The 23,827-nt window shown below is 40.7% G+C and overlaps 1 protein-coding gene across 7 annotated transcripts in view; it reads right to left on the minus strand.

The window, feature by feature from the left end:
* The window catches only part of BTRC (beta-transducin repeat containing E3 ubiquitin protein ligase), a 271,743-nt gene that overhangs the window by 203,455 nt on the left and 44,461 nt on the right, over positions 1–23,827 (minus strand). For 2 of the 7 annotated variants that reach the window (XM_089683278.1, XM_089683280.1), the window contains exon 2: positions 20,588–20,680. The exons of the other annotated variants lie outside the window; for them this stretch is intronic. The gene's annotated coding sequence lies outside the window, so the exon portion shown is untranslated. The remainder of the gene's footprint in view (positions 1–20,587; positions 20,681–23,827) is intronic. 7 annotated transcript variants of the gene reach the window in all.

Below are 23,827 nucleotides of genomic sequence, written 5' to 3' on the forward strand. Positions count from 1 at the left end.
CTCCTGAAATACTGATCCGGTGTAGCAAAACAATTTTAATCTTCACTATTTAATAATTAAAACATGTTTTCCTCGTGTTAATGTAATTTATCGACTGTGCTTGTTAAAGATATTTACATTTATAACAAGATAAAAGGAACCATTATAAAAGCTTACAGTTGTAACAGAAAAAGATTTAAAGAAAGAAGGTTTCCATGCTCAATTCGCTAAGCTATAAAGTATCACAATTTGCTGTAATCACTGCTGTTTATTTCACCAATATAACCCAATGAGAGCACCAAGGCTGTCATATTTATCCTTCAGTCACTACTTTGTGAGTCACTGACTAATGGCCTGTGAGGACAGCTAATATGAGAATCCTTGTTCTAGCAGTGACTGCTAAGTAGTCAAGGAAGGGTAATGCTGACCTGAAGCATGCGTATCTAAGAATAAACCAGCAACAGAAGCCCCACTATTTCAATCTTGACAGGTTCCCTTTAAAGAGATTTGAGACAACAATGGAAGTCAATTAGCAATTGTCAGTAATTGCTAATTCCATCCAAGACATAACTATATAGCAAACAAAGCATCCATTTCGTATGAGCCAGGTCCATAAAGACTTGATTTGGTATGGTCAAAATCAGTTGGAATGCACAGAGCTTTGGCCTCAACCTTACTGAACATATTTCTGATAAAATGGAATGCCAACCATGACCCAGGACCTCATTATTTTTATTATACAGGATTTATAAAGCGCCAACAGTTTGCTCAGCGCTTTACAATATAACGGAGACAATACAGCAACAATACAGTTCAATACAAGAGGGAAAGGAGGGCCCTGCTCCTTGGAGCTTACAATCTAATTTGGCAGACTGGGCACAATTTCCCACAGACACCTTGTAACAATATATAGAAACTTAAGGGCAGTCTTCCCAGAAGAGTGGTACTATAGACACATTATATAAAGCCCATGGTTTTGGAATGGGGATATCCAACAAGTTCATATAAGTGTGATAGTAAGGTGTCCTCAAACCTTTTATTTTCTCACATGATGTGGATTCAGCAACCTGCTTGTGGGGCTTTTGGTCAACCTCCTTGACTTAAACTACAGGCTTGAGTACCTGGCCTGCATTATTAGGAGGGCTCAAGTGGTGATATTCCTGGAAAACCAGGAAACAGCAATTACATTTGGCAACTCAGTAAAGAAAATTGCGTTCCCAAGCCCAAATATGAATTTTGACATTAATGTACTTTTGTGACAGCAAAGCACATATCACTGCCAATGGAAAGGTCAACTAACATGAACTTAATAGTGGATGTACATTTTGGGTGAACAAGTGGGAGAAGATTAAAGAGGAACTTTGCTCCACCCACCCATTTCTTGACTCCACTCTTACCCAACATGCTGGATTGTCTTCAATTAAAGTGGTAGTAAAGCCCCATGGTTTACTTGTACCTACAGGTAAGCCTAAAAGAAGGCTTACCTGTAGGTACAGTAAATATCTCCTAAACGTGCACTGTTTAAGAGATGTTTACTAACAGTGATATCACAGGTGCACTGCGCTCTAATGGGACGGTGTACCGTCCATTGAGAGAACCGTGCCACAGCTGTGACTCCGGCATGCATGCGCAGCAGTGACATCATCGTGACTCAGCCAATCAACCAGCTGAAGCCCACAAACCCAGAAGGAAGACCATGAGAAGATGTAAGCACCTACAACGGTGACAGCGTATCGCTGGAGGGTTTCATTTTAAGGTAAGTCTTTCGTAGTGTGCTAGTATGCGATGCATACTAGAACAATATGCTATTATTTTGTAGGAGGACATTTTTTTGTGGTTTAGTAATGCTTTAATATACTTACCCACTCAGAGAATCCAGCATTGCCCTACTACAGCTGACCACTGCTCACTAGGCCCTGCACCATCATCTTCTTCTCTGATGTCTTCAGGTGAGCCGGTAATCTTGTATGGGTTCTTGCAGCCAGCCCCCAAATGATGCAGCTGCCAGGTCTGCACTTTTCTTGTTGTTCTATGGACTATGGTTCTGGTCATAATACATGTAAAGGAGGTACGGGACAGGCCCGAGGCTAAATTTTATTAAAATAATATTTAAAAAATGTCTTCTTACATTTTTGAAGGGGGGAAGGTTGCAATCAGAACAAATGAAAAGCAGCTCATAGATTATGCCATTTTCTTTCCTTCTACCATGGGTGTAAGGAAAGAAAATTGCTCAATTCTCTTCCACAGCACTATTGTGTTCTGTCAGTGAGGAGCCTTCTCCACCGTCAGAACAGATTGATCTCTGCTGGCGACTATAGCTTCCAGCAGAGATCACATGAAAATAATCCATCAGGCTGGTTGTACTGAAGTCGTTCACTGGATCAACTTCAAACCGGCCGAGATTCGATTCATCGATTGCTTTCGTTTTGAAGTAGTCTTCTTTAAAACACACGGATCAGACAAACCAAAGTTCACCCAAGCCAGAGTTGAAAATCAGCCTACTCATGCTACAGCCTCTCCTTGAGAATCTTTAGGACCCCAATTACACCTGAGTGTTTTGTAGCTCATACATGAGCGTAGTGGTGCTTGAAGCTTGTAGCTCAAAAAAATTACACAAGCTTCTTTAGCACTATAAGCTTCAAGTGGCTTTAGCCATAATAAAATTCAGGAGCTCCTGAAAAACACGCACAAACTCTCAAAACTGCACATTTTTCCCCCAAGTAACAAGCTTTCCATTGGTTAAAAATAGTTGACAACAAAAACTTTAAAAAGCTAATAAACTTCAGAAGCCTGCAAAAATGCATGTTAAAAAAGTCTGCAAAAAGACGCTCACAGCTCAAGTGTGAATGCTGCATTAAAATCAGGTGAAAAGTCTGCAAAGAGAAACTTTCAATACAGTGGGACAAGTAAGTGTATGGTTTGTCAGGGTAAGGGGGGGCATAGAGACATTGGGGCCGGCTATTTATTTACCAATTACAGGGTTTATGTAGTGCTGATAATTTGTGCAGCATATTACATATTGTACATTCACATCACACCAAGCACTCAGGAAACCTACACTCTACGGTCCCTACCTCAAATGCATACATACACACATTAGGACCAGATGGAAGCCAATTAACCTACCTGCATGTCTTTGGTGGGTAAGTGTACTAACCCTTTAAAATATAAATAGCAATATTACCAACCATAGCAGTATCAACTAGAAAAGCTACAATTTCTGGGGAAATTGTGTGAAGTGTTCTTGCCTCCACCAGTAGTCTACAACTGGAGTGGGCGGAGTAACTGGGTGGAGTGGCTTGAGTAACTGTTGTGTGGTTGGAGTGGCTTGAGCAACTGTTGTATGGCTGGAGTGGCTTGAGTAACTGTTGTGTGGTTGGAGTGGCTTGAGTAACTGTTGTGTGGTTGGAGTGGCTTGAGTAACTGTTGTGTGGTTGGAGTGGCTGGAGTAACTATTGTGTGGTTGGAGTGGCTGGAGTAACTGGGTGGAGTGGCTTGAGTAACTGTTGTGTGGTTGGAGTGGCTTGAGCAACTGTTGTATGGCTGGAGTGGCTTGAGTAACTGTTGTGTGGTTGGAGTGGCTTGAGTAACTGTTGTGTGGTTGGAGTGGCTTGAGTAACTGTTGTGTGGTTGGAGTGGCTTGAGTAACTGTTGTGTGGTTGGAGTGGCTGGAGTAACTATTGTGTGGTTGGAGTGGCTGGAGTAACTGTGAAAAGTTTGGACTGGGCAGAGTAACTTTATGGAGTGGGCAGAGTAACTGTGTGGAGTATTTGGAGTGAGTAAAGACAGTAAACATTACACTAACCAATTGATTGATCAAATTTAAAAAGTGCACATGGCAAGCTTGATAGAGTGAGAAATGCATTTCAACTTTTAAAAATGTGAGGTGGCTAGAGTGCAGTTTCAATGAATGGCAATGGGCGGCGTGAGTTGCAAACAAATGGTCATATTGTGAAAACTATCAGGACTATGGCTTAGCCGTGGACATTTTTAGTGGCAGGGATAGCTGAACGTTTTGATACAAGATTTGTGTAGGTGGGCTTGAAAATGAGGGAGTGGTGGCAGTTTAGAAATCATGTCCTGATTTTTCAGCTCACACTCTAGCTTTTGTCAGCTCCCACTCTAGCTTTGAACATTCCGCCATTCATTCCTATGGGACCAATTTCACCACAAAAACGCCAATATTTTGCCGAAACGTTTCACAAAGTAATAGCACACCAATCGGGAACAATCCGCACGTTTCAGTATATTACTGTCTATGTAGTGTAAATACTGTGGGAGGAGTTAGGGTAGTACATTTGGCTGTAATAATAAGAATATATATGTGAGATAACAGTAAGTGGTCTTGCCATGCAAGAACACTTAATAAACAACACATAGAAAAGTAATAAAAACTATGATGAGTCACAAAAGCCCAAGTAACACCATCATAAATTTGTATGACAAAGCATTCGATGAAGATCATCTACTTTTCATTATCCATGATCGGCAAAAAAAAAAAAAAAGCAGAGATAAACAGCATGTGCTGCGAGGCCCAGAGATTCCATTTATTGCAGTGCTGCTAAGTGGCACCCTATCTTTAAGCTAAAGCTCCTTGTTTGCTGTCATCGCAGCTGCAGTTGCCAAGAACAGTTAAAGTCATGGCATCAAGTTGCAGCAGACAATACTTCCTGGACATTGGCAGGAACTGCACTTTCACAGTCATTTCATTAAAATGTCAGGAATGGAGCAGGGCATTTACTACCAGGGCAATCCTTTTCTGTAATTGGAAAGTATTGAGCGCTGAAAAATAAAACCTCAATGATAGATCCACATAGTTTCCAAGATTTAAGGGCAATTTCCAGGGACACTTTCCTGGGGGACAGCTGAATATAAACACGTTTAAATAAATAAGGCTAGTGTACACGCACATCAGAGATGTTCTTAACATGCATTTGCCTGCATTCATGTTGACTGTTATGGAGGTATAAAAGCAAAGCACTGATCTCAAAAGCTTGCATATGTAAGCCCATGAACAGAACATGTGAGGACAAGAAAATGAGAGCAACTCTTGCCAACTTGGCTTTTAAAATGATAAGCTGGGACATGTTCAGACTGGGAACGAAAATGACATGTGCAAGCCTGCTAGGAAGCCAGCACCTGTAAGAGCCAATCATCTGTGGCCGGAGCAGTGTCCACCCTGCAGCTACACGTATACACGCTCCTTGTACGGGGCAAGGAATGCCCCAGCTGCAGATGACTGGCCCTTACAGGCGATGGCTTCCTGGAAGGCAGGATTGGATCCTAGTCCGAACTAACTCAAGCTCATCACTGCTTGTCACTATGGGGTTGGAATAAAATGAACGTCAACTTGTAAACCAAGACGCTGTATACCTACCTTTCCAGCAGCTCTTGTGTTAAAACTTTGGCCCAATGCCGATTCCCAGCTACTGCAACTCTCTGAAACTTCTGGGTATTTTGAATTTCTGCTCTCCCCTATACAGTCTCCAACAAAATCCAGTGTGACAGCACAGGAAAACAACTGGGAGACAGGAGCAGAGTGTTGTCACCTTATAGCAGGAAGTGTCAAGACAGGGATCTACGTGACAGGATCACCAGACATTATTTTAAGGAATGCTGAAGATTAAAAAATAATAAACAGGACTTTTAAAACTTCTTTAACATGTTAAAATTTATATGAGATTTAAATGTAATCTGAAGTGTAGGCTGGTTAGCCTTACATCCTGGATTTGCTATTTAGAGCTTGTACACATCGCAATGGTAGGCTATGTAGCCAAACACTGCTCCAACGTAACAATATAGTAGTTTGTCCTATGGCTTCAGTTTAGTAGAAAAAAGTAAGACATGCTGCATTTTGCATAGCTCATTCTGACACACGGTAAAGTATCACAAAGGCCCATACAAGTGGCAACAAAAACTGTTGGCGCTATATAAATCCTGTATAATAATGATAACGTCAGAAGTGACGAAATGCGTAGGGTAGAACAGCGTTGTGATGTCACCATGTCTTTGGGGCCACAATATTGATACAGCAGTGTTATTAAATATCGTATGTAAGGTTTTTTTTATCTATTTTAATAAAAAATGGTTTAAATTAAACTATTGGATTTCTGGTCCCTTTTTCTCTCCATTGTGTTTGTGGTATATGTACTGAACTGGATATGAGCCCAAGAGAAACATTGGGAATATGAGCTGCTGAGCTTCTTTTATGATAACAAGTGCCTCTTTGACCTCTCTTATGTAGGGGATCATGGCTCTCTGGTAAGGCTGTATTCTTGTCTCCGAGTTGGTGCGGCTAATTCACTGGATGTAATCGAATATAAAATGTACCATCTGCATTCAGACCCCCAAAATTGGATAAGCAGCTAGCAAAACTTGTTGATCACAAATCAGTAATATGTATCTAAATTCAGCGGTAAAATAAACAATTGTAATAATCATATGAAAAAAATATATAAATGTCCATATAACACTTAAAAATCCATCCAGGACAGTCTGACTGCAGAGAACTCTGAAGTCCAAACACCAACCCCCGTGCATAGAGGATTCCACACAGCACCACAGTGAAAGAGCCAATCTGCTTACTGGACAGCATTGACCCTCAAATTATAATGTGGTCAACCGCATCCCTTAGATGTCTACATTTTAGATTCTCACACACTCTGGCCTTGGCTTTAACTGGACTGCCCTCTGGACTCCAACAGATGTATCCCAAGCAGTACAGAGCCCTGGATCTCAACACAGTCAATTATGCCTCCGCGAGAATCTACTAGGGCTTGCATACCACCTGGTTGCCACATATCTGATGACATCAGTCTGACGAAACACATAGGGCAGGATCCAGATGCCACGGCCATTTTGTTAAATGAGTAATGCACATTTTTTTCTGTATATATGTGAGTGCAACAGCTTTATATTAAAGTGTTTTACCAATTCACAGTTATGCTCTAAGATGAGATAAAGATCTCCCCGCCAGTTGCAGTGAAGGAAGCAGCGCCTATGCACCATTCAGGGCTGTAGAAGCATCATCAGAGAAAGGAAAGAGCACTACTCAGTGGCCCAGTGCAGGAATAGGTGGAGGAGTGTGGCCTCCGACAATGCTGCTCCAGCCACGCCCCGACATATTCAGTCCCGTACACTGGGGCTGGGAAAACAGAGCTAAGCATAGGTTTAAATGACCATCCTGTGAATGGAATCAATGCAGGTGTGTGTGATACATATTGATGAAGACATGTTGAAATGGTGGTGTGGATATGGAGAAAGAAAAAAAAAAAAAAGATAATACAAAAACAGAATCATAAGAAAAGATCTCTGAATTTCTTCTAGGGATCCTGGGTTTCATTGAAAAAAAACAATAAAAATAATAACACTGGTAGGTTAACTGGCTTCCTCCTAAAGTTGACCAGTGTGGAAAGGACATTAGATTGCAAAAGCACTAAAGCGAAAGGCTCTATGAACTCTTTCGATTGCTAAGATGTCAGCACCATAAATAATAAATACATACAATAAAAATTGTATAAAATAATAAAATGAAAGTGTTCATTCCCAAAAGTAACAATCATCAGGAAAAAGAAAAAAAAAAAAAAAAAGATGCTTCCATTGTAGGGATGGGAGCCTCAGCTGTGAGGGGGTAACAGCTGCTCGTTACCCTCCTATGCAGCGTGCCTTACCATTAAGGCTCACGTATAGACAAATGGCAGGGAGCTCGGACAAAATCGAACATAATGAAACCCAGTCAGGACAGAACAAATCGCATGGGGTACAAAATATCCGAAGGAATAATTCTGACCATCAAAAAATTAGTTACCGCCTGCAATTGATTAGTCCTTGAGTGGTATAGATTATGACAAAATCAATCTGCTTTTAATGCAGCAAGATAATAAGCTCTGTTACCAGGGGGCTGATCTCCTCCAAGGCTTATTAAAACACACATGCATGTAAATTTATAGCGCCAAGATACTGTATAATTTAGTTAACTCTCAAAACAGAAATGGTAGCATTTATTTAAATGCTGATTCCACCCCCCCTCCAAGTAAATGAATTTTCCTCACTAAGACGGTGAGGGCAGTGACCCAGCAAACGCATTGAGAAAGTAATCTTCCGTCTCAGTGCCACATCGCAATTCCTGCTCGCTATTCTTGGGGAGATATTTCAATCAGCTCGATGTGTGTGTAAGTGACAGCGCAGCCCATTGCTGGGTTAATTAAACACTTGACTTTAACACCCTCCCCATCATTAAGCAAATAAAAACAGATCATTCAGGCTTCTCCTCATCTGCAGGGTACACTACACACATGTCAAAATTAAGTGAGTCCAGGCCTCCCGGGAGGTTGGCTAGGAGTTAATCAGTTTAAATCTTATCTGGTTTATCAATTATTCTATTGATTAAAGCAAGATGATTACACAGAAGTCAGTTTGCCACATGGGATGGATGTCAGCAATCAGTGGACGGCGAATCGGAGATGGCCTCGAGTGATTGAAACATGTAATAAGGTAATAACCTCTGATAAGAGCATGCTGCTGGCATATTTAACACTTGTGATTAGTAAAAATTAACTTGGTAATTGTTTGGATTCCATGCTGCAATTTCTTGATGATTAAAAAGGGAAATAATGTTAAGATAATTATGGGTGGAAGAGATTTACACTGATGCCGGAATCAGTGGTTTTTCTAGGATGTAAATGTAATTATTAGAAGGCATACTGTGCTGTATATGTAATGCCCATGTGTATATTACCAACTAATCTCCATCACCTAAAATTCAGCCACTAGATGCCAAGAAGAAAACAAAATAACAGTACGGCCTAGTCTTTAAAGGAAAATTACATGCAAAACACATAGCTAAAGGCATGCGTGTAAATTTTTTATTTATTTATGATTAGGACTTTAACAAAAAAAAAAAATCATCTTTACTATTATAATATCAGATCCATATGAAATATTGCATAATAATCATCTTTTTATAGTAGTATATCTATCTATATATTTTATACAGTATTTCATGCAACCAGCAGATGGAGCTCTGGGATCTTTTTCATGGTTTTCAGGGTCTCCTTTCACCCTCTGTTGAAAAAAAAATGCTGCTGCTAGACTCATACACCTTACCAACCGATCAGCAACTGCTGCCCCTCTCTGCCAATCCCTTCACTGGCTTCCACTAACCCAACGTATAAAATTCTAAATACTAACCACAGCTTACAAAGCCATCCACAACACTGCCCCTAGCTACATCGCCAACCGCATCCGCAGATACTGTCCAAATCGCCCACTACGCTCCTCCCATGATATCTTCCGCTCTAGCTCCCTCATCACCTCCCCCACGCTCGCCTCCAGGACTTCCCCAGAGCCTCTCCCATCCTCTGGAACTCCCTATCACAGCATGTCCGGTCAGCCCCCACCCTGTCTGCCTTTAGGCGATCTTTGAAAACCCACTTCTTCAGGGAAGCCTACCCCACCTCCACCTAAGAACTGTACTTGAAGCACCTCCACCAGATCATCCCCCGCAGCTATCACCTTTTGTATCATCTCCCCCTCCCTTTAGATTGTAAGCTCCACGAGCAGGGCCCTTCCATTCCTTCTGTACTGAAAGCATTGTAATTGTACTGTCTCCTGTTATATTGTAAAGCGCTTCGCAAACTGTTGGCACTATATAAATCTGTATTATAATAATAATAATAATATTAAAAAAGCTTCTTTACAGAGCTCAATAGCTCAAAGTGAAATTTACACACACAAGTGATAAAAGAGAGAAATTACTCATTGCCCTATCTAAGTATGACTCTGTCCAAGGTTTCAATCATAGTATTCCAGAGAAGAAATGTTTGCCAGTGTGCTCTGAAACGTAATCATGTGTTAAACGTATATTCATCAAAACAAAAGAATATGCACGTGTATATGCACGGAAGCATTTTAAATCAGATGACCTTGTTACAAGCTGAGGAGTCTGGATGATTAAATAAAGGGGCAAATATACACATTTTTAAGATCTCATTCACCCATTATGCATTAGGCTGCATTTGGTCAACAGTGTTAAAAAAAAAAACAAAAAAAACAACCTCAAGCTGCAATACTCGCCTCTGATCTAAAGCAGCCCCAAAGTACTTTGATGAAGCCACAAGAGGACCTCAGTTTTCTGTGTAAATGGTGCCCAATATCACTCAAATCAGAAGGCTGACCACATTAATCTGAATATAAGGTGTCACTGTGTATTCATGCACAGAGCGCTCTCTGAGACACCGAGGATCGCCCACTGATGGAGACAATCTGGAGGCAATTATATTGAAATAAAATGGTATAACACACACACTGGGGGTCCTACATAGGGAAGAGAGTCAACAAAGCCCAAAAGGTTGTCTAAGTCTAAACTGTTATGTAACCTAAAGGACTTCTGATCCCCAAGTCTAGAGCACAAGTAGGCCTACAAAGCTAGTAGCCAAATAAAACATTTTATAAAGATTCACATCTTCAGTGAAGGCAATCTTGGGCAAGATCCAGCATCTATATGTGACATTATCAGCACCATCAGACCAGCTATCCTGACACTAAAGCTACCCATACATTATACAATTTCCTTATTCAAACTTCCTTTAGATTTACCATCAACTATGTAGTGCAAGGGCCTGTCTGACTGCATACAAACAGAAAGTGTGTAGGTTTGACCTCATATTATATGGTTTTGGTAAATCTAAAGGTAAATTGTACACGAAAATTGCATAATGTATGGTCAAGCTTACTTAGCTGAAGTAATAATTTTGGAGAAATTCAATCTCCTGTGTCCCCCTTGCAGCAATTGTTGGTTCATCCCCCTGACCTCCACATCACTACGGAACACACTAATGTTGTTGTAGGGTGGACGGGGGGGGGGGGGGCGGGGAGGTATTTGGGAATACCTTGCTTCATTTATAAGCAGGTGAGCAAAAGAGGATCCTAAAAGATGACCAACACAAAGTCTATGCTCCAATGAAAAACCAAAGCCCTGAGCATGTAGCATATGTTCTTTGTATGAATCTGAAAAGTTAAACACTTAGGCCCCTTTCACACAGGCATTCTGGAAGTTAATTTTTGATCTGTGATTACACAATCAAAAATTTACTGCAATGTCCCCATATGGGTGACCACCTATATAAGCTCACATCAGGATCCGTTCATGTTCATCAGACTCAACACAATGGGGATGACTTACTAAAACTGGAGAGTGCAAAATCTGGTGCAGCTCTGCATATACACCAATCACTTGCCAGTTGTTTTTTTTTGTCAAAGCTTAATTGAACAAGCTGAAGATAGAAGCCAATTGGCTACCATGCACAGCTGTAATACAGTGTGATGTAAGATGCATTACATTCAGGGGAGCACATGGGAGACATGCAGGGTCTTTTAGACCCTGGATGTCTCATTAAAGAGAACCTGTCACAAAAAAAAAAAAAAAAAAAAAATCACATAGGGGAATTTTTGTCCCCTATGTGATGAAAAAAAAAGTTAAGTAAAAAAAAAAAATATATTTTTTTTTAATAGTAAAAAAAGGGTCTTTGCCTTCAGAAAATATATAATGTTTGGGGATTTTGTGTAATCTTCAAGCCTAAAATAATTTTTTAAACGTGTGCAAAAAATGCAAAAATGGCTCGACAGTGAAAGGGATAAAAGATAAGCTTAACACTCCCCTTTCCTGACGAACACCCAATCGGTGCTCATTACACTGCAAGGTCGCTCTCCTCCCTGCTATTCCCCGGGTGCAGTGCTGGTGACAGGTAGGAAAGGGAGGAGGAGATATATAGCGCAATGTTAAAAAAATTAAATGTTTAAGTCGCCATAGAGCTCCTTTTGATTTTAAAGGTCCAAGACACTCCTAACAGCACCTCAGATTTAAATAGGGTTTTGGTTAAAATTCATTTATTTTTTTTTCATCTGGACAAGTAGATTGTCATGCGGAACAAGTAGATTGGGATACCGATTTAGACCCTGGACAAGTAGCATTATCAAAAATGTCCACACCCCTGAGGAACACAAGCTGTTGCAGGTATGAAGTGAAGGCACCTACAAACCTTCAACAGCCTCCCAACTTTCCCTGTCATGGTTGAATGCAAGGTATTCGCGGTTGCAGCTTGGCACAATCCACTTGAATAAGATGCGTCATCAGGTAGTACTGCCCATTGAACACAAACTGTGGCAATATGAACCAACATAGCCAATGGCCATGTTCATGGATGGTTTGTCAAGGGGTGGTAAAATCACAGAAGTCACCGAGATGCCACTGTGCCACCTGTCAAATACCTTTGAAAAGCAATCCACCACTGATCAATTTTCAAAGAAGCGACAATGATGGCCACAAGTGCAAACGAGCCTTAAGGCCTTTTTCACATGGGTGTTGATCCCAATACACAGTGAACATGCCATTTTACCCATCCCTAGCCAAAAGGTGCTGTGCGCAGACAGCCCATTCATGTCTATGAGGGCGCAGCAGCTACACAGACACAGCGGATGCAGGTGAGCAGCCCTGAACACACACTGTTAATGAAGCCTCAAACTCCAAACTTTCTGCATTAATGGATGGATAATACAATGCAATACTCTACTATTGTTAACAATCAATGCAGTTAGGCAAGTTCAAGCAAGTACAAAGGGCAATGGCATTCTTAGAAAGTCTAGCAGCCTTTCATTAGCATGCCGTTGTGTACTTTCATCACTGCAAACAATGAGGGTGCTCTCCCTAATTGTATTCATTTCAAGAGGTTTGTTCTCTGCAGCTGTTTTCTGCTTGCAGTGTATTTTGTGTAATCAGCACATCATCATAAATACTTTGGCTGCATCCCTCGGGGTAGCTGTCAGTGTTTAATTTACAGAACAACCTGGCCAATGTGAATTTCAACACTACAGCAGAGTTACCACGCTGTCACAAACAGGCAGAGGGTTATAAGGAAAACAAGATATCCATTTTAAAGCAGACACATCACCTCTGTATGGTAGACACCATTGTGATGGGGATGAAATGCTGACAATAAGGGATTCATCGAGCTGTTAGGAACTAAATATTATGACATCTCATGAAATGGCAATAGCTATTATGCAAATTATATATTTTTAAAGGGGAACTCCATTTTAGATGATGCTTTAAGAATAAAACTCTTAAAATAAAAAAATCTCAACAGGACATGCTAGAAGTTTGCATCTTTTGAAACTCCAAGGGTCTCATTCTACGGTGTCAGAAAAAACAGATAATAGGAGACGTTAGGCTATACTACCTACTCCTTCTGCCCTGGTATTTTGTATAGGTCTGCAAACTGTCCCATCAAGGCAGCAACAGGAGAGTATGGAGAAGGAGAGAACAAGCTTCAGTCAAGAACCACAACGTAGCTTACAAGTCATCAGGAAGACAGAACCTCAGAAATTCATAGCACAGAATCAGCATCTATCTTCAGGCAGCGCCATTCAAATTTAAATATAGAGCTCCAAATTGAATACTTTGCAATTTCCCCACTAGAGGGCACCAGGAACTAGACCACATTTTTATGACAGTTTTAGACCCCAGTGTAAAATAAAAATAAAATATTATTAATCATAAATAATAATAATAATAATAATAATATGGGCGGTTCTAGTGCCTTCAGGCTCAGTTGAGAGTATTACACATTTGTTGAGAGTTATATGACCATTGCTCAGGATTTCATAGCTGAGCAGGTGTGAGCCCTGGGGGCAAAAAAAAAAAAAAATCGGCTTCCATGATGCAACATACACCCACTCCGTTTAGTTCTAAGCAAATGGTGGAGGATGCGGGCATATGCCCAATTTGTTAGGGTGTCAGGTTCAGGTACTGGGGAATTATTTTTCAATATCCTAAAATACTTTTACATTAAAAAGCCCCATCTGGGGCTAATGCAAAAATTTAACAATGGCTAAAATGTGACCAATAGACCCCTTCACCAATCTTATAAAAACAAGTTATTTGCAGCTTCAGTTTGAATTAATATATTTATGCAATCTTCTCTGTTCATGGCTTATTTACCTTTATATCTCTAAAGAAGCTTTTCAGGAGAGATAGGGACAAGTTGCTGGCCAAGAATTCCAACTGATACAAATCCTTAGCTCAGCCCAATGGCTTAAATTCAGCAGCTCTCAACAAAAAGGGAAGCCCTCCCAAGGGGCAGAGGTCACACAAAATGAATAACCAAAGTATAATTGAGCTATATGGAACGCCAAACAATGTTTCTCCAAAAGTATTTGATTTCACAAGTGACCAAACAGAAAACAAAAAGGCAGCGAAGTTTGGGGCCCAATGAATCCCAACTTTATCAAGGCTTCTTTGCTTAAAACTGTGACTCAAAGTAAAGATCTTGGACTCATTAAATCAATGCCCATATTAATGGTAGAGCAGCAAGAGCGAGCCTATTGGTACCATAGGCATTCCATTAGATGAGGGTTAAAAAGCACTAAAACCCTGATTAATAGGGACTGTGTGGGCCTTGAAACGTGTTGGATGTTATTTCTTTTCCTTTTAGTCATTGGAATCAAATATTTTTGGACTTTGGAGTTCCTTCTGGCTTGATGATGAAGACAACTCTTAACTTTGAGTAAGGGGCGAGAGGACACCAGAGCGTGGATATTTGTTACCTGCTAACATAACAGACAATTATCAGAACGTTAACCAGTAGATAGGGCAGCAATTGTCAGGCTTCAAGTGACCTTTTAACTCTGACTCTTGGAGGACATAAGACCAGAAACAAATTCTCCTGCGCTCTAGGACCCAGGCGGGTGGTGGATGGATGGAACCAGAACTGGAGAAATCAACCACCAGTGCATGTAGAGTTGTGCAGCTCCAAACAAGGCTGGGGAAGCCCGACCAATACTGCAAAGCAACCAAAAAAAACGAGAAGCGCACCAACCTAGCGCATTACCTCAGTAACCAAAATGTATTAAATTATAAAATAATACTCACAAACAGTGAATAAAATCAGGCATGTAAGTCCTCAAAGGGACTTGAAAGATAAGGAGCCAGCGCAAATCCCATCATGGGGGTAGATACTCAGTACAGCTGATGCGTTTCGAAGGGCATCCCGTCTAGCAGCTCTGATGAAGAAGGGATGCCCTTCGAAATGCGTCAGCTGTACTGAGTATCTACCCCCATGACGGGATTTGCGCTGTCTCCTTATCTTTCAAGTCCCTCTGAGGACTTACATGCCTGATTTTATTTGCTGTTTGTGAGTATTATTTTCTAATTAATACATTTTGGTTACTGAGGTAATGCGCTAGGTTGGTGCGCTTCTTGTTTTTTTTGTCGCTTTGCAGTCTTGGAGGACATAAAGCTAACTAAGAGGACACGTATGAAGTAATAACTGACTAAAATTCAGATTCTTGGTTAAGATCAATTATAAATGTGAAGTGTACATACAGTTATAGACAACGCATTGTGACCTCCAACCCTCAGAATCAAATTTCTAAATGAACGGAGAGCATGAAAAAGCTGTGTCGCGGTCCTTTACCCAACCACAGAATGGTAAGAAGCTGGGCTTGGCCAAAGAGAATAATGGCAGTCCTGAGTACAGTACACAATAGCATGAATTTGGGAGTATAGAATCCAGGAACAAGCACACTTGTGCAGTGCATGCTTTAATTTCTGCCTATTGCAGCAACTCTGAGCTCAGCCATTACTGGTAAAGGCAGAAAGAGGGCATTCACTGCACATGCATGGCTTTTGAAAAGGTTAGGCTATAAAAAAAAAAATATCCCAAGCCTTGAATATCTCACAGAGCACTGTTCAATCCATCATCCAAAAATGAAATGCACACCACAAAACTGGCCTTTATGGAAGAGTGGCAAGAAGAAATCCATTGTTGAAAGAAAGCCATAAGAAGTCCCATTTGCAGTTTGCGAGAAGCCATGCTCTGGTCAGATGAGACCAAAATTGAACTTTCTGGCCTAAAAGCAAAACGCTGAAAACTAACACTGTACATCACCCTGAACACACCATCCCCACTGTGAAACATGGCGGTTGCAAAACATGTCTGCAAAAGACTTGAGCCTGGAGCAGAGGTTCACCTTCCAGCAGGACAACGACCCTAAACATACAGCCAGAGCTACAATGGAATGGTTTAGATCAAAGCATATTCATGTGTTAGAATGGCCAAGTCAAAGTCCAGACCTAAATCCAATTGAGAATCTGTGGCAAGACTTGAAAATTGATGTTCACAGACGCTCTGCATCCAATCTGACAGAGCTTGAGCTATTTTGCAAAGAAGAATGGGCAAAATTTTCACTCTCTAGATGTGCAAAGCTACAAAGTATTGACTCAGGGGGGCTGAATACAAATGCACACCACAATTTTCAGATATTCAATTGTAAAACATTTTGAAAAAAAAATGTATCATTTTCCTTCCACTTCACAATTATGTGCCACTTTGTTTTGGTTTATCACAAAAGAAATCCCAACAAAATACATTTATGTTTCTGGTTGTACTATGATAAAATGTGGAAAATTTCAAGGCGTATGAATACTTTGTCAAGGCACTGTATTTATTTAATATTTAAAGATGAACTTAGCCTTTAAACCTTTTGTTTTTTCAGCCCTTTCAGCAGCTGATGTAATCACTTACGGAGTATACAGCTTCTTTATCTTTTAAACCTTCAAATATAGACAATATTGGTCACTATGAATGATGTGTTCAAAATACCCCAATGTCCAACTATATATATAAATATTGAAAATCCTTCAGAATAAATCCATACACCCTAATAACGCCTTCTTATAGTCCACCAGTCTTAGTGTTCCGTCAATTCTCAATGTTCCTCAAACCAATACGTCCTCTTTAACTCTTAATACCTCAAAGCAATAAACTAAACATAGCGCATTATCCTTTAACACAGAGGATATTGGTGCGCACACATCAAAATAAGTGTCCCAGTGATCACATGTACATCCGGTGACTGGAGTTCCTACCCTTATCCAAAATAAGTAAAAAAAACTTCCTTGTGTGTTCCACACTCCTCCATACACTGTGAATATGTGCCACGCCACACATCAGCTAGTGCTCATACAGTGCAATCTATCGTGTGCCACCTGTCAATCTATATATCTTACCAAATGGACAGGTAGTGCAGGCTTAATAAAACCAACAAAATCTCATTCTCCAGTTCGTCGCCATCTTGGGGAAGGGAAGGATTCCCTTCTCCCATCTCTGAATGCAGATAGATATACTCAGCCACTCCTCAGAACCAGCTTCTATTGGGTATAGCGATTCTCCACACCTACTACTGACATCTTGTGGAAGAAAAAGATATCTTCACCCTAAGGAATGGCAGGAACCATACAAATTATACCCTGGACCACCAGGGGCCTTCAACGACAAGGAAGATAGAAGACATGTAAGAAAGGAACCAGAGGGGGGGGTGTAAAAAAAAAAAAAAAGAATTAGGAAAATGTATTTTTAATTTAGGCAATGTCACTTTAAGCAAGGAAGAATTACTTTGTACCAAGGTCTCAAATATGCACCTACCAAACAGTTAAACAAATTTGAGGTTCCTCTCTTACATGTCTTCCATCTCCCTTGTTGTTGAAGGCCCCTGGTGGTCCAGGGTGTAATTTGTATGGTTCCTGCCATTCCTTCCATTCCCCCCCCATAGTGAGAAAGGTTGGCATGGTTTATGGCAGTGGTTCTCAACCTGTGGGTCGCGACCCCTTTGGGGGTCAAATGACCTTTTCACAGGGGTCGCCTAAGACCATCGGAAAACACATATTTCAGATGGTCTTAGGAACCGAGACACCGCTCCTCTATCAGTCTCCAGGCAGGTCCGCCCACATGCAGATACGCCCACATACCAGTACCCGGCGTGATGACATCATCACGCCAACCCCATCACATACACCCTGTACAAGTAGAGGTGTATGTGACAGGGTTGGCGCCATAATTATTATTATTATACAGTATTTATATAGCTCTAAAAGGTTTGCTCAGCGCTGTACATTATAGTGGGGGACAGAACATGAGACAATACAGTAACAAAACAAAACACGAGGGGGTCAAGGGCCCTGCTCTTTCCATAATGTACTTATGTGGACCAGTCACACATGTGTAAAGAGCAGCTACTGTGTAGAAAGCAGCTGCTGTGTTTGAAAGCAGCTACTCTGTTAAAAGCAGCTACTGTGTTGAAAGCAGCAGTATTGGAGGTAAGATATTTACATTACGATTCATAATAGTAGCAAAATTACAGTTATGAAGTAGCAACAAAAATAATTTTATGGTTGGGGGTCACCACAACATGGGGAACTGTATTAAAGGGTCGTGGCATTAGGAAGGTTGAGAACCACTGGTTTATGGTGAGACATGGCCTGATCTATTTATCTGTCAAAGATATATTGATGATATATTGGTGATGTGGAAAGGCACATCACCTAGAAATTCACTAGAGAAGTTAATTTCCCATATTAATTCCAACAAATAGGGGATTAGGTTTACTGTGAATATCCAACAAAACAATATAGACTTTCTGGATCACACTCTTTTTAAACATAAGAATACTCTGGGGACCAAAACATTCTTTAAGAGCACGGATAGGAATGGCTATATACCAATTAAGAGTTGACACCCTAAATGTAAGAAAGCCATACCAAAAAGGCAGTTTATGAGGATAAAAAGGATCTGTTTGTTACAGGATGGATTATGTTAGACAAACTGATATCCTCATAGACAGGTTTAAAGAAAAGGGTTACAACTCAGAGGAGCTCTATGAAACACGAGAGGAGGTTGGTCTTCTTGATAGACAACATCTATTGCAAGAACAAACTAGTAAATCAACCAAAAGCGGGGAATTAGCCTATATTGCAGGGTTTAACAAACAGTACAAAGCAGTGGAGAAATACTTCAGGAATCACTAGCCAATCCTGTGCAAAGATCCTTCCAACCAATCCATTGTTTGTATACAGGAGAGCTCCTGCCCTTAGAACTAAGCTGGTACCTAATGTCCCCAACCCGCCCAAAAAAAAAAAAAAAAAACTCTCCTTTCAGGAAAGGGGTTTTTATAGATGTGGTAAATGTGATCCATGTAAACATACTAAAAAGATGCGTAAGAAAATTACCACCTTTATGTCTCTTCAGACCTATAAACAATATAACATCCAACTCTTTATCACCTGCCAGACTAAATTTGTCACCTATATGTTGCACTGCACTTGTGGGTACCAACATATAGGGAGGACCACCCGTAAACTCACTAAAAGGATTAGTGAACATATTGCTAACATTAAGAAAGGCTGCCCAAAACAAGCATATCAAATCACTTTAAGATGGTACACAAGAAGGATCCATCACATCTTTCCTTTTTCGCCATAGACAAAAGAGAGAGACACTGGAGAGGGTCACACATGGATAGAGAGATCTCTAAAAACGAAACAGTGGAATTATGAGCTCCAGACTTTGACGCCAGAAGGGTTAAATGTGGAGATAGATTTAAAAAAATTTTTGACTAATTTTTAAAAAGGTAGTAAGGATCAAGTTCCTTATTTTTATTAACATTGATTTTTCATATTAAATTATTTTATGTATCATTATTTAAATGTCATTTTTATGTCATGTATTGCAATTTTATGCATAGGTATTTATAGGGGACCTTTCCCCTTTTAAAGCGCCATTGTTCCATTTAATGAGACCTACTTTGTATGTTGCTCTTTAGTATTTTAATTTTAACATCAGTTTGTTAGCCCAGTTGTACCTGACAAATACTGATTGTACTCAGCAATGTTGCAACCTGATATAACTATACTCTAAGCTAAAACGAGTGACACAGCTGCAGTTTAGCTAAGCAATTTGCTGACTGACTACAGGGTATAACTACCTTCTCCAAAATGGCAGATTTTGCACTTCCTGAAGACAATCTGATCGAAACGTGTCAAGGTTTGCTGACGCAACTTTTGCCGACATCACTTCCGCCCTTTGAAACGTACGCCGCCTGGAGGATTACCCACCATAGTGGCGGCCATTTTTTCACCACCTAAGCAACAAAGCTGAATACACCAGGTGCCAGGTTATGGGCACTTCTTTTGTGAGTTTATTTCTTACAGTTATGTCCCTACTATTAAAGTAAAAGCGGTTTTACACTATGGAATGTCTTTTTTTTGTATTTTTACACATATTGAATACATGCTTATTTTGCCTGTGGAGGAGAGGAGAGAGATGGTTTTGACATTTCTGGAGGAACAACCGGTTACTATTATCAACATTGCATACTGGGAGAGTCTGAAAAGAGCAAATGACCACCCTAGAGATAGGTGGTCACGGGATGACGGTGAGTGTAAATCCACATGGGGCACCAGTCTGAGCACAGTGGAGCACCAGTTACTGTACAAGGAATTCACAATCAAGAATCACAGCACTTTACTTTCACTTATTGGGACTGAACAAGCAATATCAGTGTCAATATTGGTTTCTTAGATATTGTCACAGAGCACTTCCTATTTGCACTATATATGCACGGTCCATATGGTATTCATTGTTTTGTTGTTGTGTTTATTAGTTCACAATTAGGACTTCTGCAAACGGTTATTTGTCACTGTTGATTATATCCATAAGCGCAGCACTTTCATTAATTTCCTTAAAAACTTGACCATCTTCCAAATACAGTATCTTACTTTTGTTGCAGTATTAATCCGAAGCAGTCAGGTGGCTCTAGTACCGCCTTGCACACTGTAGGTGGTTAGATTATCTAGTAGGGGCATCGGCATCTGGGAACCAGGGAAAAAAAAAAAATCACAGAGGGTGCAGCCTACCACGTGACCCCCTCCCACCCATGACACTGCTGCCCAAGCACCTGCATATCCCTTGTCCCTGTCCTGCATCAGTGGAATCTGCTCAGGAGGTCAGATCTGTGGGAGTCGCTGGGAGACAAGCTTTCACTTATAAACAAAGAAGCCAGACTTAGCACAAGTTATAGTGGTGAGCAGAAGGCCTGAGGTGGCAGTACGGAGTTTCACGAAACTCCAGCTGAAAATAAATATTATAATAAACAAACATACCACGCAGGTATTATACACACACTATATATATATATATATATATATATATATATATATATATATATATATATATACATATATACAAACACACACAGGTGTATATACACAGGGATGTTCGATTCCTATTGCCCGTCACCCAGGACATGTAGTGCCGGGCAGGTAGTTTATTTCTACCTTTAGCCCTGCTGCAGACAAGCAGCGGGCTCACCTGTCAGGTGGAAGCATTCAGGCAGCGCTGCCACCCGATTGCTTCCACCCAGTGCCAGCCTCTCCCCCCGCGAGGTCTTCCGGGCTGGGCTTGGCCATCTGTGGGCCCAGGACTGGCTCACCACCATCGGCTAGAGGGGAAGGAGGAGAGCGGACACGTCCACTCCCCTTCTTGTCCCGAGCAGGAAATTATGTTATGATGTCACTTCCGGGTCCCCGTTGAGAGATTCTGGGCCATGGAAGCCAGGAAAGAATTTCATGCAGTGCGATGTGTACTGCATTACATTCAGTGGAGCACAGGGAAGACATGCAGGGTAAAAAATTAAAGTTACACCCAAGCACATACCATCACCCACAAAAAAAAAAATTGAAGATCCCCCCCACATATATACGCATGTACAAATGTAAAAGCACAGGCTGGGGCGTCTACGCATAAAAAGGTTGATTGCGACACACATGTCACATATTGCCACGCATGAATTCTAGCACCAGACCTCCTCCGTAACGCTAAACTGATGACCTATAAGGAGCTTTAAAAGTGTCAACCTATAGAAAATATAGAGTACTAAAGTTTAATGCCATTTCATGAGAACGCATACATTTAAAGGTTTGACAAGCTGGATATCTATTTACTCGGTTCAAAATCATCTTTTATATTTTACAAAAAATAGGTTAATTTATTGATTTTATGTGCCCTAAAATTAACTTTTTACTGAAATTTTGCGGTAATATCATGCGACATAAAAATTGGAACTACCGCTATTTCATTCTCTAGGGTCTCTGCTTTCAGAAAATACATAATGTTTGGGGGTTTTGTGTAATCTTCAAGCCTAAAATAATTTTTTAAATGTGTGCAAAAAAATGCAAAAATGGCTCTGACAGTGAAAGGGATAAAGGATAAGCGCGACACTCCCCTTTCCTGACGAACACCCAGTCGGTGCTCATTACACTGCAAGGTCTCCCCCCTCCCTGCTAGTCCCAAAGTGCGGTGCTGGAGACAGAAAGGGAGGGGAGGAGGAGATAAACAGAGCAATGTAACAAATATTAAACGTTTAAGGCACCATAAAGCCCCTTTTGTTTTGAAAAGCCCCAGACATTCCTAAAATCATTTTGGATTTAAATACAGTTTTGGCTAAAATGTATTTTCTTTTTATCTGGACAAGTAGATTGGGGCCCCGATTTAGTCCCTGGGCAAGTAGTTTTTTCAAAAATTTCCACACACCTGACATACATACATACATACATACATACACATGCACACACACAGCAATGATAGAACAGTCCATTTACCAGATTTAAACAGTGTGTGCCAACACAAGGATAGGACGGCATTGCTGTACGTGGAAGAAATAAAGAAGACGTCTGTTTCCATTTCCCCGGAGACCTGGCAATACTGCTCAGGACCATTAGAGAGCAGCACAGTACACTTGAATGGCCATGTCTGCAAGCCAGTCTGCTCCCTAAGGTTTAAGCTTTTCTCATTTCAAATATACACAAATAAACACACGGCTGATTCAGATTCAATTAGTGTAGCCTGCAACCTCCGGAAAAAAAAAAAAAGCCTAATTCAATTAGTGCATTGTCAAACTCTTCAGCATCTTCAAGCAGATGTTCCCAGCTCCCAGGATTTGGCTGTAAATGTAATAATACCTGTGATGGACTCTTGTGTGCCTGACCAGACTTCCACGAAGCCAAGACACTAACGTTACTTCTCTAACCTCATCCTAGGGAAAGCGCTATGATCAATAAATACTTCCCAGAAGCCACGGCTCCATTCTTCTCAGCAAACACTAGCGGTACCGACTGTCTTACTAACTTACTTGTTTTGATATTATAAAAAATAAAAATTTTTTTAAACATCTATGTAAAAAGGTGGAGAGACTAAACAGTAAAAAGGCCAAGAACATACAAGAACTCACAACAAGGAATTAAAGTGACAGTCAACTTTGATATAGAAAAAAAAAATCTATTCAAGTATGTATTCCTAAAACAAAAAAGTGCCTCCTATTGCTCTTAGCCTCCCTCAAATCTCCAAATTAAATTTTGTTTTTCCTATGAATATCTGAATTCATGTTAGATTGTGGCTAAGTTCACTCTCCACAGTGCCAAGGTATGTAGGAAGATAGTCACCCTCTCATGCTCACTCCTGATATGCCGTGGTAGTTCATTGAAAACTACAAGCCGACAGCCGCTAAGGCTGCCGAGACTTGTAGGCACTCATTCACAGAAGTCTGAATGAGTGACGCGGTCATGTGGGTGGAGCCTCGCATGACCACGCTGTTTTCAAATCGGACAGATAGTATGGGGAATCTTCTCCCTGAGGGAGGGGGAGCAGCAGGCGCAGCTGCAGGGAACATGTTACATGTTCCACCCTAAAAACGGGTGAAACATGTAACATGTTCCCAAAGGTGAACTTATCCTTTACTTCCTGCACACCACTTCTGATTACTCAGTATGTACTGAAGCAATCGCATTAGTATGACAGGATGGCAGCTAGGAGGATGCAATATGATATAAGTGCAGCGCTACAGAACATAAACAAAATGAAAACAATATACATGAAAAGCACAAATATAACACATCAATGTGCAACAGGAAAAAAACATACACTTGCATAGAGCTGACCCCTTGTGAAGAGGATCCTCAATT

The sequence above is a fragment of the Staurois parvus genome, unplaced genomic scaffold (assembly GCF_062004578.1).
Source record: "Staurois parvus isolate SC_StPar_1 unplaced genomic scaffold, SC_StPar_1.0 ptg000303l, whole genome shotgun sequence".
Taxonomy (NCBI): Eukaryota; Metazoa; Chordata; class Amphibia; order Anura; family Ranidae; genus Staurois; species Staurois parvus.